General features: G+C 34.7%; 1 protein-coding gene across 4 annotated transcripts in view; it reads right to left on the minus strand.

The window, feature by feature from the left end:
- TRIQK (triple QxxK/R motif containing) overlaps nt 1-15,359 on the minus strand; it is a 98,004-nt gene extending 82,645 nt beyond the window's left edge. For 2 of the 4 annotated variants that reach the window (XM_032610464.1, XM_032610462.1), the window contains exon 1: nt 15,273-15,359. The gene's annotated coding sequence lies outside the window, so the exon portion shown is untranslated. Of the gene's footprint in view, nt 1-14,109; nt 14,289-15,066; nt 15,127-15,272 lie in introns of those variants that run through there. The other 2 variants (XM_032610461.1, XM_032610463.1) reach the window with 2 other exon arrangements.
- Between the last annotated feature and the right edge of the window lie 1,285 nt (nt 15,360-16,644).

Consider the following 16,644-nt stretch of genomic DNA (forward strand, 5'->3'; position numbering starts at 1 on the left):
TCTGGGAGCTCATTCTACAGCAATACCACCAGCATTGTCAATCCCCATTTTGGAATCCTCCCTCAAGCCATCAGTGGGATACCAAGAGACCCATGCCTCCCTGGACTGTGTGGACAGCCGCCCAGAGACTTGGCCATGCTCTCTAGCAGGCCAGTGCCAGCTCAGTGCCCACCTGGACCAGGCAAACAACCATGCTAGTACTCAGCCCCACACATCAGCAGGCGAGCAGCAGTCCTATTTTCCCCAGGTTGTACAACCAACTGCATGGGGAGCTCATTCCATCCCCTAGCAGGCCTGCAGCTACCACACAACATGTGGCTTCTCAGCCAACTGGGTTGGGGCCAGCCTCACCTACCAGCATGACCATGGTAGTCAGCCCTGCCACAACAGAGGGCACATGCAGCCCATGTATGGGACACCCCTAAGACATATAGTTCTGGGGACCAGAGGGAAACATGCTGCTGGACTACACAGGATATCTCTTACATAAGGCCACTTCTCCGAGATGAAGAAACATAATTGACTGATCTAACATGTAGAAATAAACACAGAGAACTGGGAAAAATGAGGCAACAGAGAAATATGTCCCAAATGAAGGAACAAGTTGAATCTCAGAAAAAGACCTAAACAAAGGGGAGATAAGTAATCTACCCAATAAAGAGTTCAAGGTAATGATTATAAATATGCTCACCAAATGCAGGAGGAGAATGGATGAACACAATGAGAAGTTCAACAAAGAGCTAGAAAATATAAAGAAGAAACAGAGCAAAGATTACAATAACTGCAATAAAAAAAATTTACTAGAAGAAATCAATAGTAGATTAGATACAGAGGAACAGATCAGCAATCTGGAAGATAGACTACTAGAAATTACCCAAGCTGAACAGAAAAAAAAAAAAATTTTTTTAAATTAGGATAGTCTAACAGATCTCTTGGACAACATCAAGCAAACTGACATTCACATTATAGGAGTCACAGAATAAAGAGAAGAAAGAGCAGATAACTTATTTAAAGAAATAATAGCTGAAAAGTCCCTAACTTGGGGAAGGAAGCAGACATCCAAGTCCAGGAAGCACAGAGATTCCAAAACAAGATGAACACAAGAAGGTTCATGCCAAGACACTTTATAAATAAAATAGCAAAAATTAATGACAACAAAGGATATTAAAAGCAGCAAGTTAAAAGCAACAAGTTATATATAAGGGAACTCCCATAAGGTTATTAAAAGCAGCAAGTTATGTATAAGGGAACTCCCATAAGGCTATCAGCTGACTTTTAGCAGAAACTCTGAAGGCAAGAAGGTAGTGGCACAATATATTTTAAATGATGAAAGGGAAAAACCTACAACTAAAAATACTCTGGCATGGCTTTCATTCGGAATTCATAGAGAGATCAAAAGTTTTACAGACAAGCAAAAGCTAAAAGACTTCAGCACCACCAAACCAGTTCTAAAAGATATATTAAAGGGACTCCTTTAATCAGAAAAGGCCACAACTAGAAATATAAAACTTATGAAAGGAAAAAAAAATCTCACTGATAAAGGCAAACATACAGTAAATCAACCACTTATAAAGTAGGAAGATTAAAAGACAAAAGTAGTAAAATCATCAATATCCACAATAGTTAAGGGACACAAAAACAAAAATATAATATCAAAAACATTAAACATGGTGGTGGGGGAATAAAAATACAAGGCAGTTAGAATGCCTTCAAACTTAAGAGATCATCAACTTAAAATAATCACACACATACATACACAATACATATGTGTATATATATGTATATAGGTTGTTATATATGAACCACAGGGTAACCACAAATCAAAAACCTAAAATAGATACCAACACAAAAAAAGAGAAAGGAATCTAAACATAACACTAAGATAGCCATCAAATCAACAGGGAAGCAAAAGAAGAAAGGAGAAAAAAAAAACAAACTACAGAAACAACCCCAAAACAATTAATAAAATGGCAATAAGTACATGCATATCAAGAATTGCTTTAAATTTAAATGGACTTAATGCTCCAATCAAAAGACATAGAGTAACTGAATGGATTAAAAAATTAAGATTCATACATATGCTTTCTACTAGAGTCATTACAGTTCTAAAGACACACAGAGACTGAAAGTAAGGAAATGAAAAAAAAGTACTCTATGAAAATTGAAACAAAAAAGACTGAGGTAGCACTAATAGACAAAATAGATTTTAAAACAAAAACTGTAATAAGAAACAAAGTATGATATGACATAATGATAACGGGATCAACCCAACAGGAAGATATAACAATTGTAAATATAAATGTACCCAATATGGGAGCACCTAAATAAATAAAGCAAGTATTAACCACTATGAAGGGTGAAACTTACAGTAATACAATAGTAGAAGACTTTAACACCTCACTTATATTAAAGGACAGAGCATTCAGACAGAAAATCAGTAAAAAAAAACACTGGCCTTAAATGACACATTAGAGCAGATGAAATTAATAGATACATATAAAATATTCCATCCCCAAACGATGGAATACACATTTTTTTTCAAGTGCACATGGGTCATTCTCCATAATAGATCACATCCTAGGCCACAAAATAAGTCTTCATAAATTTAAGAAGACTAAAATCATATCAAGCATCTTTTTCCATCAAACACTATGAGACTAGAAATCAATTACAAGAAAAAAAAAACTACAGAAAACACAAGCATGGTGGAAGCTAAACAATATGTTACTTAAATAACCAATCAGTAATAGAGGAAATCAAATGAAGTAAAAAAATACTTGAAGACAAACAAAAATGGAAACACAGCAATCCAAAATCTGTGGGATGCAGAAAAAGTAGTTCTAAGATGGGAGTTGACAGTGATACAAGCCTACCTCAGGAAACAAAAAAATCTGAAAGAAACAATCTGGTCTTGCACCTAAAGTGATAGAAAATAAAGAACTAAGAAAATCCAAAGTTAGTAGAAGGAAAGAAATAACAAAGATCAGAGCAGACATAAATAAAACAGAGACTTAACAGAATAAAAAGAGGGAGAGAGAGAAAAGTTCAATAAAACTAAGGGTTGGTTTTTTGAAAAGATCAACGAAATGGATGAACCATTAGACAGACTCATCAAGGAAAACAGAGAGGGCCCAAATAAATTGAAAAATGAAAAAGGAGATGTTACAACTGACACCACAGAAATACAAAGGCTCATAAGAGATTACTACAACCAATTATGTGCCAACCTAGAAGAAATGAATAAATTTCTAGAAATGTACAATCTCCCAAGACTTATCAGGAAGAATTTAGAAAATATTGGGTTGGCCAAAAAGTTCGTTTGGGTTTTTCTGTAAGACATATGGGAAAACATACATCTTTTTCTGCAAGATGTAATGGAAAAAGCTGAATGAACTTTTTGGCCAATGGAATATGAAGACCCCAATTACAAGTAATGACATTCAGTCATTAATAAATAAATTAATATTTACTCAATCATTAATTAACAAATTCAATCAGTAATAAAAAAAAGTATTCTTAACAAAGTCCAGGCCCAGATGGCTTCATAGATGAATTCTACCAAATATTTAAAGAGTTAACATTGATCCTTCTCAAACTATTTGTAAAATTGAAGAGGAAGGAACACTTCCAAACTCATCTTACATGGCTAACATCACCCTGAATACCAAAACCAGCAAAAGAGACCACAAAAAAGAAAATTACAGGCCAACACCACTGATAAACATATATGCAAAAATCCTCAAAAAAATATTAACAAATCAAACAATACATTAAAAGAATCATACACCATGATCGAGTGGGATTTATCACAGTGACACAAGATGATTCAATACTCACAAATCAATCAATGTGATACATTACATTATCAAATTTTAAAAAAAAATGATCATCTCAATAGATGTAGAAAAAGCTTTTGACAAAATTCAACATCTGTTTGTGATAAAAACTCTCGACAAAAATGGGTATAGAGGGAACGTACCTCAACATAATAAAGGCCATGTATAACAAACCTATAGCCAACATTATACTCAATGGTGGAAAGCTGAAATCATTTACTCTGAGACCAGGAACAAGATAAAGATGCCCACTCTTGCCACTTTTATTCAACCTAGTATCAGAAGTCATAGCCACAGCAATGAGAAAAGAAAAAGAAATAAAAGAAATCCAAATTGGAAAGGAGGAAGTAAAACTGTCCCTGTTTACAGATGACATGAATATATATAAATATATATAAAATATGTATATACTATATAATTTATATACATATATAAATACATAGAATATCCTAAAGACACCACCGCAAAACTATTAGAACTCACCAATGAATTCAATAAAGTTAATATACAAAAACTGTTGCATAGCTATATACTACCAATGAACTATCAAAAAGAGAAATTAAGAAAACAATCCCATTTATAATTGCATTTAAAAGGATAACATACCTAGAAATAAATCTAACCAAGGTGGTAAAAGTCCTGTACTCAGAAAACTATAAGACATTGATGAAAGAAACTGAAGCCACACAAACAATTGAAAAATATACTGTGCTCATGGATTGAAATAGTTAATATTGTTGAAATGACCATACTACTCAAGGCAATCAACAGAGTCAATGCAATTCCTATCAAACCCCAAAGGATTCTTTACCAAACTAGAACAAGCAATTCTAAAATTTGTATGGAAAAACAAAAAGACCCAGAATAGTCAAAAGCAATCTTGAGAAAGAAGAACAAACCTTGAGGTATCACCCTCCCTGATTTCAAACTACACTACAAACTACAGTAATCAAAACAGTATGATACTGGCACAAAAAAAGACACACAGATCAATGGAATAGAACAGAGTCCAGAAAGAAATGCACACTTATACGATCAATAAATCTATGACAAAAGAGGTAAAAGAGGTAAGAATACATAATGGGGAAAAGACAGCCTCTTCAATAAATGGTGTTGGGGAAACTGGATAGCTATATGCAAAAGAATCAAGAGGGTATTATGCTAAGTTAAATAAATCAGGTGAAGAAAAAGACCAATACTGCATGATCTCACTTACCTGCAGAATCTAAGAAAACAAACAAACAAACAAAACAAAATGAAAAGAGACTCATAGATGCAAAGAACAAATGGGTGGTTACTAGAAGGGAGAGAGGTGGGGAGGTGGGTGAAATAGGTGAAGGGAATTAAGAGATACAAACTCCAGTTATACAATAAATAAGTTACAGCATAAGGAATACAGTCAATAATATTTTTGTATGGGGACAGATGGTTACTAGACTTATTGTGGTGATCATTTCATAATGTATTTCAATACATACTGTACTGTATGTATTCAATACATACTGTACATACATACGTACTGTATTTCAATTAAAAAATAGCTTGCAATTTTTAGACTATTTGAAAATAATGATGATAATTCAGGTCAAGCATCACAATATGAAAGCATAGTTTTTAAAAAAAAATGATGCTGCAAAAGAATAAAGTTGAACTCCTACTTCATACCATACACAAAAATTAAGTCAAACCAAGTCACAGACCTAAATGTAAAGGCTGAAATTATAAAATGCTTGGAAGAAAACACAGAAGTAAAACTTCATGACCTTGTGTTAGGCAATAGTTTCTTAGAAACAACATGAAAAGCACAAGCAACAAAATAAAAGATAGGTAAATCGGACGTCATCAGAATAAAACAACTTTTGTATTCCAAAAGACATGATCAAGAAAATGAAAGGACAACCCACAGAATGGGAGAAAATATTTTCAATTTGTATAACTGATAAGGGTCATATACAGAGAATATATGAAGAACGCTTACAAAAGTAAAAACACAAATAACAATTTTAAAATGTGCAAGGGATTTGAATAGATATTTCCTCAAAGAATAAATACAAATTGCCAATAAGCACATGAAAAGATACCCAGTATCATCAGTTATTAGGGAAATTCAAATCAAAATCACAATTCAAATCATACCCACTAGGATGGCTATACCAAAAGACAGATAATAAGAAGTGTTGCTGTGGATGTGGAGAAACTAGAACCTTCATACATTGTTTGTGGGAAAGCAAAATGGTGCAGCCATTTTGGAAAACAGTTTGGTTGTTCCTCAAAAAACTAAACGGAATGGCCATGTGACCCAGTAATTCCACTCCCAGATATATATGTGAAAGAAATGAAAATGTATGTTCCCATTAAAATGTGTACACAAATGTAAATAGCAGCATTATCCTTATAGCCAGAAAGTGAAAACAATCCATGATAAATAGATAAACAAAATGTGGTATAACCATGATTGAATATTATTTCAACATAAAAAGTAATGAAATATTGATACATGGTACAACATGGATGAACTTTGAAAACATTATGCTAAATGAAAGAAACCATTCACAAAAGTCCAATTAATTCATCATTCCTATTGTTCTCTTTATATTAAATGTTCATAATGAGAAAATCTATAGAGACAGAAAAAGTTTGATTAACGGTGAGGGTGAGAGCAGAACAGATGGGGAGTGACTGATAGTGGGTACTTTCTGAGGTGATGAAAATATTCTAAAATTAGATAGTAGTGATTGCACAACTCTGTGAATATGCTAAAACTCACTGAATTGTACACTTTAAAATGATAAATTTTATGATTGTGAATCATATCTCAATGAAGCTATTATTAAAATAAAAGAATCACAATAATATAGATTTGTAGTCCTTATCTAAAATGTTTGAGGGACTTCCCTGGTGATCCACTGGTTAAGACTTTGCCTTCCAATGCAGGGGGTGCGGGTTCGATCTCTGGTCAGGAAGCTAAGATCCCACATGCCTCGCAGCCAAAAGACCAAAACGTAAAACAGAAGTAATATTGTAACAAATTCAATAAAGACTTTAAGGATGGTCCAGATTTTTTAAAGTCTTTTTAAAAGACTTTAAATATTTTTTTTAATTTAAAAAAAATTTTTTTTAGAAATTCTAATAAATAAATAAATAATAAAATAAAAATAAAATAAAATGGGCGAGATGTGTTTTGGAGACTACAGAAAGGTAATATGTCCCATGTCTACCATAATTACATGACACTCTTAGAGGACTATAGGGGCAGCACATCAATACTTCACAGCAAAATCTTATCAATATTGACACTGACTAGAAAAATAAATACTATGTAAGCAGTACCTTGTCATTTCAAAGATGGTTTGCCTCCAATTAGTTTGTGAAAACTTAGAAAAAAATAATTTTTCAAAACTTTTGTGTTTTGAAAATGTGAATAATGGGTGTTGAAGCCTTATAATGATGATGATTAATATTAGTAATAATAATAATATCAGCAGTTTCCATTTACTGTGTTAAGCATAGCGCATGCATTATCAGAAATTCTCATAATATTCCTGTGGGATAAGTACAATTAACCCCAACTGGGAAAACTAGGTTTTCTAATGATTAGGTGACTTTTCCAAGCATGCAGTTAACAAGGTAAGGGTGGAGATTTGAAATCAAATCTGTCTAATCACAGAGCACACTCACTTTCCTCTACAAGGAAGAGTGTGTTCAGATCATTTATCTGAGATATAGACTTTACATCTGTAAAATGGAGAAAAGAAATTGGGGGATTGTTTATATATCCCCCTCAGAGGAAAAACTGTTATAAATATAACATAAATGGGTATATACCAAGGCAACTTTTGCTTCATGAAGTTATAAGTCATAACATTAAAGAATTTTAGGGAGTGCTGTACTTGAAAAATTTAAGAACCATTATTCTAAATACTAATCTGATCATGTTGCTCTACAGTTCAAAAATCTGAAATGGATCCTCATTGCCCACAAGATGAGAATTGCTTTGCACTGACATTTAATAGCCTTCTTGGCCTGGGCTAGCAGGTCTTATTGCCTCAACTCCAGCCACTTTTTTTTCCAAATTCTGTTCCAGCTACTGAATTTCTTACATTTCCCAATCACATTACCCTACTGACAGCTTAGTGGCTTTACAAATCTTATTCTCCATGTTACCTTAGCCCCAGACTTAACTACCTTAAATTTACAAATATCCTTCAAAACCTTGTTTCAATGTCACTACTTCTGAAATAATTCACCTATACTTGCCAAACAAATATTTGATTATTAAATGATTGACATACAACCTACTTATTAAATGTAGTACATGCTTATCTATCTCTATAAGCACATAGAATTTTGGCATACAATAGTAAAGTATTCATTTTTTCTTCTTACAGTATTGCAGTATTAACTGATTTTTGTCTTTGGAAGTGATATTCTAAAATCTTTACATGAATTTTCTAAAGCACAGAGGTGAAAAAGAGAAAATTTGGATTATTAAATATAAAGAACAGTAGATTCTTGGTTTTAACCCAAGTCCGTATAAGACCAAAGAGTTGCTAGGGTAAGTAGAACATTGAAGGGCAATAACAGTAAATCTGGGTACCGTGAATTGAAAAGAAAGTTTCAGTCTTATACACTAAAGTCCATATATACAGTTTAGGTTAGGAGTTGCAAAGTTTTTCTGTAAAGGGCCAGATCATAAATATTTTAGGCTCTGCAGGTCAAGAGACAAAATTAAGTTATAACTCAATTTTGTCACTGTGATTTGTAGTGCTCTGAGAAGCAATGCAAAGCTACTATGAGAGCACCACATTTACATCTCTGTTGCAATTACTCAACACTGCTGTTTTAACACAAAAGCAGCTATAGGCAATATGTAAACAAATGAGTGTAGCTGTGTTCCAATAAAACTTTAATTATAAACAATAAAGTTGGAATTTCATATAATTTTCACATTGCAAAATATCATTGTTTTGATTCTTTTCAACCATTTAAAAACATAAAAACTATTCTTGGTTCATGGGTCCTACAAAAACAAGCCAGATGTGGGTGGGCTCCAGGTCATAGTTTGCTGAGCTATGGTTTATTTTTTAATCTATTCATACTCTTGAATTACCACGTTTCAGCTCTGGCATAAATAAATCAAAAAATCACAATGTTTTATTTAAATTTACGTTGCTGTTGCTGAATTAATTTTTACATTATATATCTTCTCATGCAGTTTTTTTTGTTACATTTGAATTTTTAACTAGACTTAACTTAATTATTAAAGCCACCTCTATATTCTAGGGCTCTGAGATATATCATCAATTTTGTTTGTTTTTTAATATACCGTCACTTTTGTATTTATATTGTATCAGCTTCTTATAAATTATTGTCCTTTTCCTCCCCAAAGCAAAAAGTATGTAGTTTAGAGTTCTTTATATACTTAAGAGTGGTTTTCTGTCGCTGTGTGTGAACAAAACAGATTGCATGGAATTTTGTTTTAAACTCTAAAAATGTTGCTCTGTTGTCATCTCGTATTTAATACTACAGAAAAGAAGTCTGAGACCAGCTTAATTTTTGTTTCCTGATAATAATATACAATTTTTTCTCTCTTTCTATATATATGAAAATTTTTTTCCTTTATCATTATAATTTGAAAAAAATTTTGATATTGTGTCTCTGAGTTGTTACATCTCATATAAGAAATATCCTTTCTGCATACATTGGTCATTTTTTAGTTAATAAAACTTTTATTTCCTGTTATCCCTTTGTTTGTTACTTTTTTTCAAATGTTCTGTTCTCTTGTTTAGGAACAATTAGCTATTTTCTAGTCTCTCCTTCAGATATTCCAAATGTTCATATAATGGACTTCATCTTTCTCTCTTTTCATGCATTCAGTATTTCAGCTAGGACATTTTTTCAAGTCTATTCTCCACACATTAGATTTTCTACTGTAACATCAGTTCTGCTCTTTACTACCTCAAATATGAACTTTTAATATGTTATTGTGATAGGCAGAAATGTCCCTCCTCAAAGATGTCCAAGTTCTAATTCTTAGAACTTGTGAATATGTTACCTTACATTGCAAAAGGAACTTTGCAGATGTGATTAAATGAAGAACCTCCTGGATTATCCAGCTGAGTCTTTAAATGTTGTTAAGTTTTCCTAGTTGTGGTCATAATGTATTTGACTACAAAAGAATAGTCAGAGAGATGCAATGTTGCTGGCTTTGAAGATGGAGGACGGGAGCCATAAACCAAAGAATGTGGGTAGCCTCCAGAAGCTGGAAAAGGCAAGGAAACAGTCTCTCCCAGAGCCCCCAGAAAGGAATGCATCCCTGCCAATACCTTGATTTCAGCCCAGTAAAACCTATATCAGACTTTGAAATATAGAAATTATACAGCATGAATATAAAACTAATACAGTTCTCACATTTTTCAGTTTTTTTGTCCTCTTTTTATCTTATTCTCTTCCTAGTGTCACTTAATTGTTGCTCTTTTTATATGAAGTTCTCCTATCCATAGAGGCTATGCATTCTTGCATATGTTAGATATCAAAAAATTCCTTCAAATATTCTTCCTTAGCTTAAAATTCTTCTCAGATTTTCACAGGTATGCCTATGAGTATTCTGCCAATTTCCTTTTCCCTGGTTTTGTGGGAATTTTTTGTTCTACTTTATTCATTTCAAATGCTGAATTTATCCAGAAAGTCCTGGCATTGAAAGAGCCTGTATAGATCATTTCTACATAGCCCAGGGTTTTCCAAGTGTGTGCATGTGTGGAGGGTGAGGGAGATGTTGAGGGAAGGAGAAGAGACAGAGAATAGACCTCTATGAACAGACAAAATGAAATCAGGAACTGGGATATTCTTTTTAAAATTATACCTAAAAAATATCTAATACACTCCTGCCCAGAAAGATTCAGTGCTATAAACTGCTATAAGTGAATCACTGTGAATAATGAGAATTTTCACAATACTCAAGCATATTCTTCAGAAAAAACTGGTAGAAAACAATAAATCTTCAACTCTTTCTATTCACAAATAAGGAACTTGATGCCTGGAGACATTATAAAACCCAACAAATGATATATCTATTGCTGGAGCCAAGTCTAAAACTTTCAGTCCAGCGCACTTTCTAGCTGGTGTAGGTTATAAACTGTAATCTACAATTAGGATTTTGTCACAGGTATCCATATAATTTCTTATTCTATATCTTGCAATATTTGAATATTTTAAAATTCAAAGTATGTAAAAAATGCTTTTTGTATTAAACTATCTTCCCTTCATCTTCCCCAAAATTTTAAGTTGTTCAATCTAATTGGTCTGCTGTTTTTGCACTTTGTCCTACATAATACTACTATAGAAGAACTAAGCTACTTTATTCCTGCTTCATTCTCCATGTTTAATGGCTTGAAAACCATGAAATTGAAAAGATCCTCTCATTTACAGAACTGTCTCCACCTTCTGATTCAACACAACAGAGTTTGTTAAACCACTGAGTACAGAGTATTTATCTTTCTATTGTTAACATTTCAAAACTAAAAAGTAAGCTAAGAAGTCATCTTTTCTTTTTGATGAAAATATATACCTAATCACTATATTGTTGCAAAGATACTTAACACTTGTACCATATAAGAAAGAATTAAATGTATATAATAGGGATGAAAAAAATTTAGCTCTAGGAGCCTATGATTCTTATATGTTCAGTAAGGATATATTCAGTCTTAAGGATATTAAATACGATGAACTATGTATTGCTATTTTCCATTAATGTAATTTTAGTCATTCTGAGAGAATACCAAAAAATAACTACATTCTAAGCAGTGTTTTTATTAAGACCTTCACATTTAGAGTCAAATCTATTGATATCAAAAACATGGTAGATACTCAATAGATGAATGGATAAAGAAGATGTGGTGTGTATATATACAATGGAATATTACTCAGCCATAAAAAGAATGAAATCTTTCCATTTGTGACAACATGAATGGGCCTAGAGGGTATTATGCTTAGTGAAATAAGTCAGACAGAGAAAGACAAATACTGTAAATTACCACTTACATGTGGAGTCAAAAAAATAAAACAAACAAATGAATATAATGAAACAGAAACAGATTCACAGAGAACAAACTAGTGGTTACCAGTGGGGAGATTGGAAGAGGTAGGGGCATGATAGGGATAGAGGACTAAGTGGTATAAACTACTATGTATAAAATAAATATGACACAAGGATATATTGTACAACACAGGAAATATAGCTAATATTTTATAATAACATTAAGTGGAGTATAATCTATAAAAATTTTGAATCACTCTGTTGTAAACCTAAAACTAATATTGTAAATCAACTACACTTCAATTAAAAAAAATAAAAAGAAAGAAAAAACATGGCACATATGAACAAAGACTAGGGTGAAATTTGGCCTAGTTTCATGTTTCTATATGGAGGAACTTCCACTGGAATAGTCTGGAGATGATTTTGGCATTGGAGTAGGGGAAGGAAAGCTTTCATTGAGCTGGTGGACCTCTACATTATACAATATTCAGCATCCTTAAATGTCAGGGTCCTAAAAGTCAGTAGCTTTTAAAGATATCATAATAATTTAATAACACCTCCACATATTTCAAATGGCCCAGAGGTACACTCCAGGATGAAAAACCAGAGCACTAGATTAACAGTCCTGGCCTCAGATCCCACTCTGTATTCACAGCTTCCCAACAGGGGAGTTACATGATCCGTAGCTGAAATCCTTTGGCCCGTATTATTCCAATGGGTAGAGATAACCTGTTATAAACCTGTAAACACTAGGGGTTTATCTTCTTTTTTTTCCCTCTCTGCCCTGGATCATACAGACCAGCAATTCTGAGTAAGTGCATCTGTTCTTTAAACTGAAGTTTTCTCTCACTGGACTAAAGTCTAGGTTCTGAGAAAGGGAGTGGAGCTAAAAAGGGGAAGGAAGTTCTAGTACTCATTTTTGGTCTCCCACTGAAAGCACTATGTCCAATCAGCTCTGTAGTAAGGAAGCAGATCTTGCCAACTCCACCTGTCTGTTTACAAATTCGAGAGAAGAGCTATTATTTATTGAGGCCATAAAACTTTAATTCCATTAGAATTCTTGCTATAATCAGTTTGTCTTTATTCTAGTTTCTCCACTAGAAATGAAGTGAGTTGAGTAAACAAAGGAATAAATATTAAACAGTTCGAATAAAATTATAAGTGCTAAACAATCAGTGCTCCTAAATACTCTTATGTTTATTACAAAAGCTATATATTTTTCCTTTTCATTGTTTTCTCTGTCTAATGATAGTATCTACTACTGATGCCCACTTTTACCGATCAAGCTAGATAAAGGTACATTAACAAACAAAATATCTCTATTTCTAGCCTTCCATTTTAATACAGAAAACAGGAAAAGAGCCAAAGTGGAGTCAAACACAATATTTTTTAGACACGGGAAATTATAATGTTATAAAAGATCATTCGTTTAAATTAAATAATTCTAGTAGCATACACTAAAAGTAATCAGCTTTTCTTTGTCCAAAATGGACTTTCATAGAAGAGAGAATTACATAAATAAAATTTTATATTTTCCCAAAATATTTGACAATAATTTATCTTTTACTTGCTTAAATATAAAAATATTCTTTAAGAGGATGATCAAAGGGCATCTGGAATAAAATACAATTTACATGTTTTTGAAAGACAGCAACAGTTTATTGATCATTGGTAGCTCATGTTTGTTAAATACTAAATACAGAAAAGAAAAGAAAAGAAAAAGGATTCACTGAAGACCATGAACTAAGGTAAGCTACAGTGAGATGCACTGTGTAAGAAAGGAAAGAGACCCAATTCTGCTCCCAGCCAAGTAGTTTTGGATATAAATTACTCACTCTTTGGAGTGAGGTAAGGTGGGAGAGTAATTTCCTTAACCCTCAAGAAGTTGATCAAAAACAGATGTTCTTTATCCAAGGTCCACTTATGCTTGTAATTGTGTTTTTTTCTAAGGGGAGAGTCAATGGTATATGACACCAAAAAGCTCACTCATCGTTGAATTAGAAAGTACTCTTTACCAATTCTTTCAGGCTATGAATATACTTGAAAAAAATCTAGTGGTGTCAATGGAAAGAAATATATATCATGCAAGACATTTCAGGTACTAACAAGAACTAATACAGAATCAACAAAAGAGATCATAGAGACAAAAAGATAGATTAAAAGTGTAATCAATAACAGTTTACATTCGTGTAGATCATTACTTTAATAACACTTTCACAACCAATTATTCCTCCTTACTTTTTAGAAATAAAGGGCACATAAGTATCTCCACTTTCCAGATGAGAAAACAGTTATGAGGGTTACTGCCCAAGGGCAAATATTTCCAGACTCTGCTACATTCCTGACTTTTAGGCCAGTCTTCTTCCCAGTGGTAACAAGTAGTACAAGCTTCCTTCTTGGGGATTTATACAGTAAACCTAGCAGAAGGAAGTAAAAGCAGACTCTTAGCTCCTTTGTATTTTCTCTCTGGAATGTTTGTTCTGCTGTAATCATTAAATATGGGACAGTGACGCAAAAGAGGGCTTTATAGGGTTAGTACCACCCTTCTCCATAATAGGGTCCGAAAGGGAGATCATATATTAGGGCATGTCCAATAATGAACTGCCTCAACTTCCTGAGAAGCTCATTGAGCTCAAACAGCAGCACCAATTAAAAAGAATTCCAGGTGGAAGATATCAGATCTTCTATCTCCCTTTTCCTAGTCATCCACATGGACACCATGTGGGTTCAGGGATTCACCAAACACCAGGAAAAGACCCATCCCGCCCCACCATCCTGGCAATAAAGCCACCTAAGGCTGCCTGAAGCCCTTCTCTGCACATGTTTTGGTCTGCAGATACTTGTTCATTTTAGAAGGGGAGGTGAGAAAAAATGTTGAGAAGAGTAACATGAGAGAGGGAGGCCTGAGCGGGAACTATAGACGCAGAGATCAGGACAGTGAAATTAACAGACGCGAATTAACTGACAGCATACGGGAGCCAGCCCCTACCCTAGTGGAAGGCCTTGGGATGTGGGTGGGGCTACGGTTCTAGGGCCCAGCAGCCAGCGCCAGACACGCTGGCAGGGCGGGAACCGCGCGTTCCTTAGCAACCACGGCGGCCACGCCCACCCACCGCACTAATCCCGCGCCCGCCATCCCCACCCCCACCGCGATCTCCCTGCTCTCTGGGAAGGGTCCTTAAGTTATTACCGTACCTACTGGGTTTCCCGGGCTCTGGGTTCCTCCTCTTACAGAGCACCCCCTCCGCCCAGCCCGCCCAAGTGCCGCTCCCAGGGGCGGATCGAACGTCTCCTAAACGCATTGGGGGCCCACTAAGGAGGTGCGCCTGCTTTCAGTCCCCGACCCCGAGCTTCCCGGGCAGGGCCTCCCCAATCCCCTCGCCCTCGCGGGACACACACACCTTAGCTCAGCCAACGCAAGGGCCAACAAACTATGTGTCCGGCTGGAAATGTTGCTGTCCACGGTCCTGTCACTCAGAGGAGGGGGCGGGACGAGCCTGCTGCACACCCCTACCCCTAGAGGGCGGTACGGAAAAGAGGCGGGGCTCGACGGAAAGGGGCGGGAGTAGCCTAAACTTGCGCTCCGATTGGTCATTCTCTCTCCCGCCTCTGCGCGGGTCCTGGAAGGAAATGCACGGAACCTGTGGCATTTCCTTTTGACGCGATTCCCAGGCTCTGATACCTGTTTCGCAAAGTGACCGTGGAAACTGAAAATAAGGACTGCGACTTGTTTTTCAATATAAAGCACAGAAATACGTTCTTTTGATTCTTGAACTTTTCTCACGTAACACACATACACACATCCCCATCCACACTCTGGGGGGGGCATCCCTGGATGGAAGAATGAACTGTCTGAAAACGATGTTGTTTGCTGATTCAAGCTTTTAACAGATTAATCAGTTTAGGAAAGGTGATTCCTGAAATCTGACCAACAACTAAGATTTGGAGATATGTCCAGGTACCCAGTCTTCACACCTACAAAATTGGAATGAAATATTGTTATTAGTTATTATTTGCAAAGCATCTGACAATTGAATGATTTATATCTTATATAATCCTCAAAACACCCATTGCGAGATGTTATTATCCACAGCTTAAGAACGAAGAAACTGAGGCTGTGAGTGACGTTTATTCTTCAGTCGTTCAACACATGAAAAAGTGCCTGCAGTCATTATTTTTATACTGTGATAAATTGAACTCAAATTTCTTTAAAAAAAATTATGTGACTTCCAATATAATTTTTCTCTTGCTGAAATATAAGTCACTTTTCTCTAGGACAGCACATCAAATCTTTAAAAACAAACGAACAAACAAAAGAAAACCTTGAGAAAGGAAATAGCATGCAAAAGAACTGGACAAGTATAAACAGACTAACTGGAAGATCCTCTGAAATCTCCCAAGATATCAGGGCCAGGAATTGAGTCTAAAAAGGTACTTTTATTTTCTGTCCTTCTAAATCCTTTGTTGGTCTCCAGTTCCTCTTCCAGAAATAAAGGTAGAGTTAAATGAGACTAATACTCTTGACCAGATTTGCATGTGTGCAGCTTTAAAATAATAAAATCCTTTTTTGTTCTATATTGTACCAATACCCAGAAGTGTTTGTCTTGTCAGATAAGGTAGTAAGAAAGAAAATAAAAACAAACAAACAAAAACAATGCCTCTGGATAAGTGCTTTGAGATTCAATTAAAATGGCCACTATACTATGATAAAATTGTTAGAATAAAAGAAACACATTCCAATTGCAAATGCTTTTATTCTCCTCCTGCTGAATT

This window comes from Phocoena sinus, chromosome 17 (assembly GCF_008692025.1).
Source record: "Phocoena sinus isolate mPhoSin1 chromosome 17, mPhoSin1.pri, whole genome shotgun sequence".
Taxonomy (NCBI): domain Eukaryota; kingdom Metazoa; phylum Chordata; class Mammalia; order Artiodactyla; family Phocoenidae; genus Phocoena; species Phocoena sinus.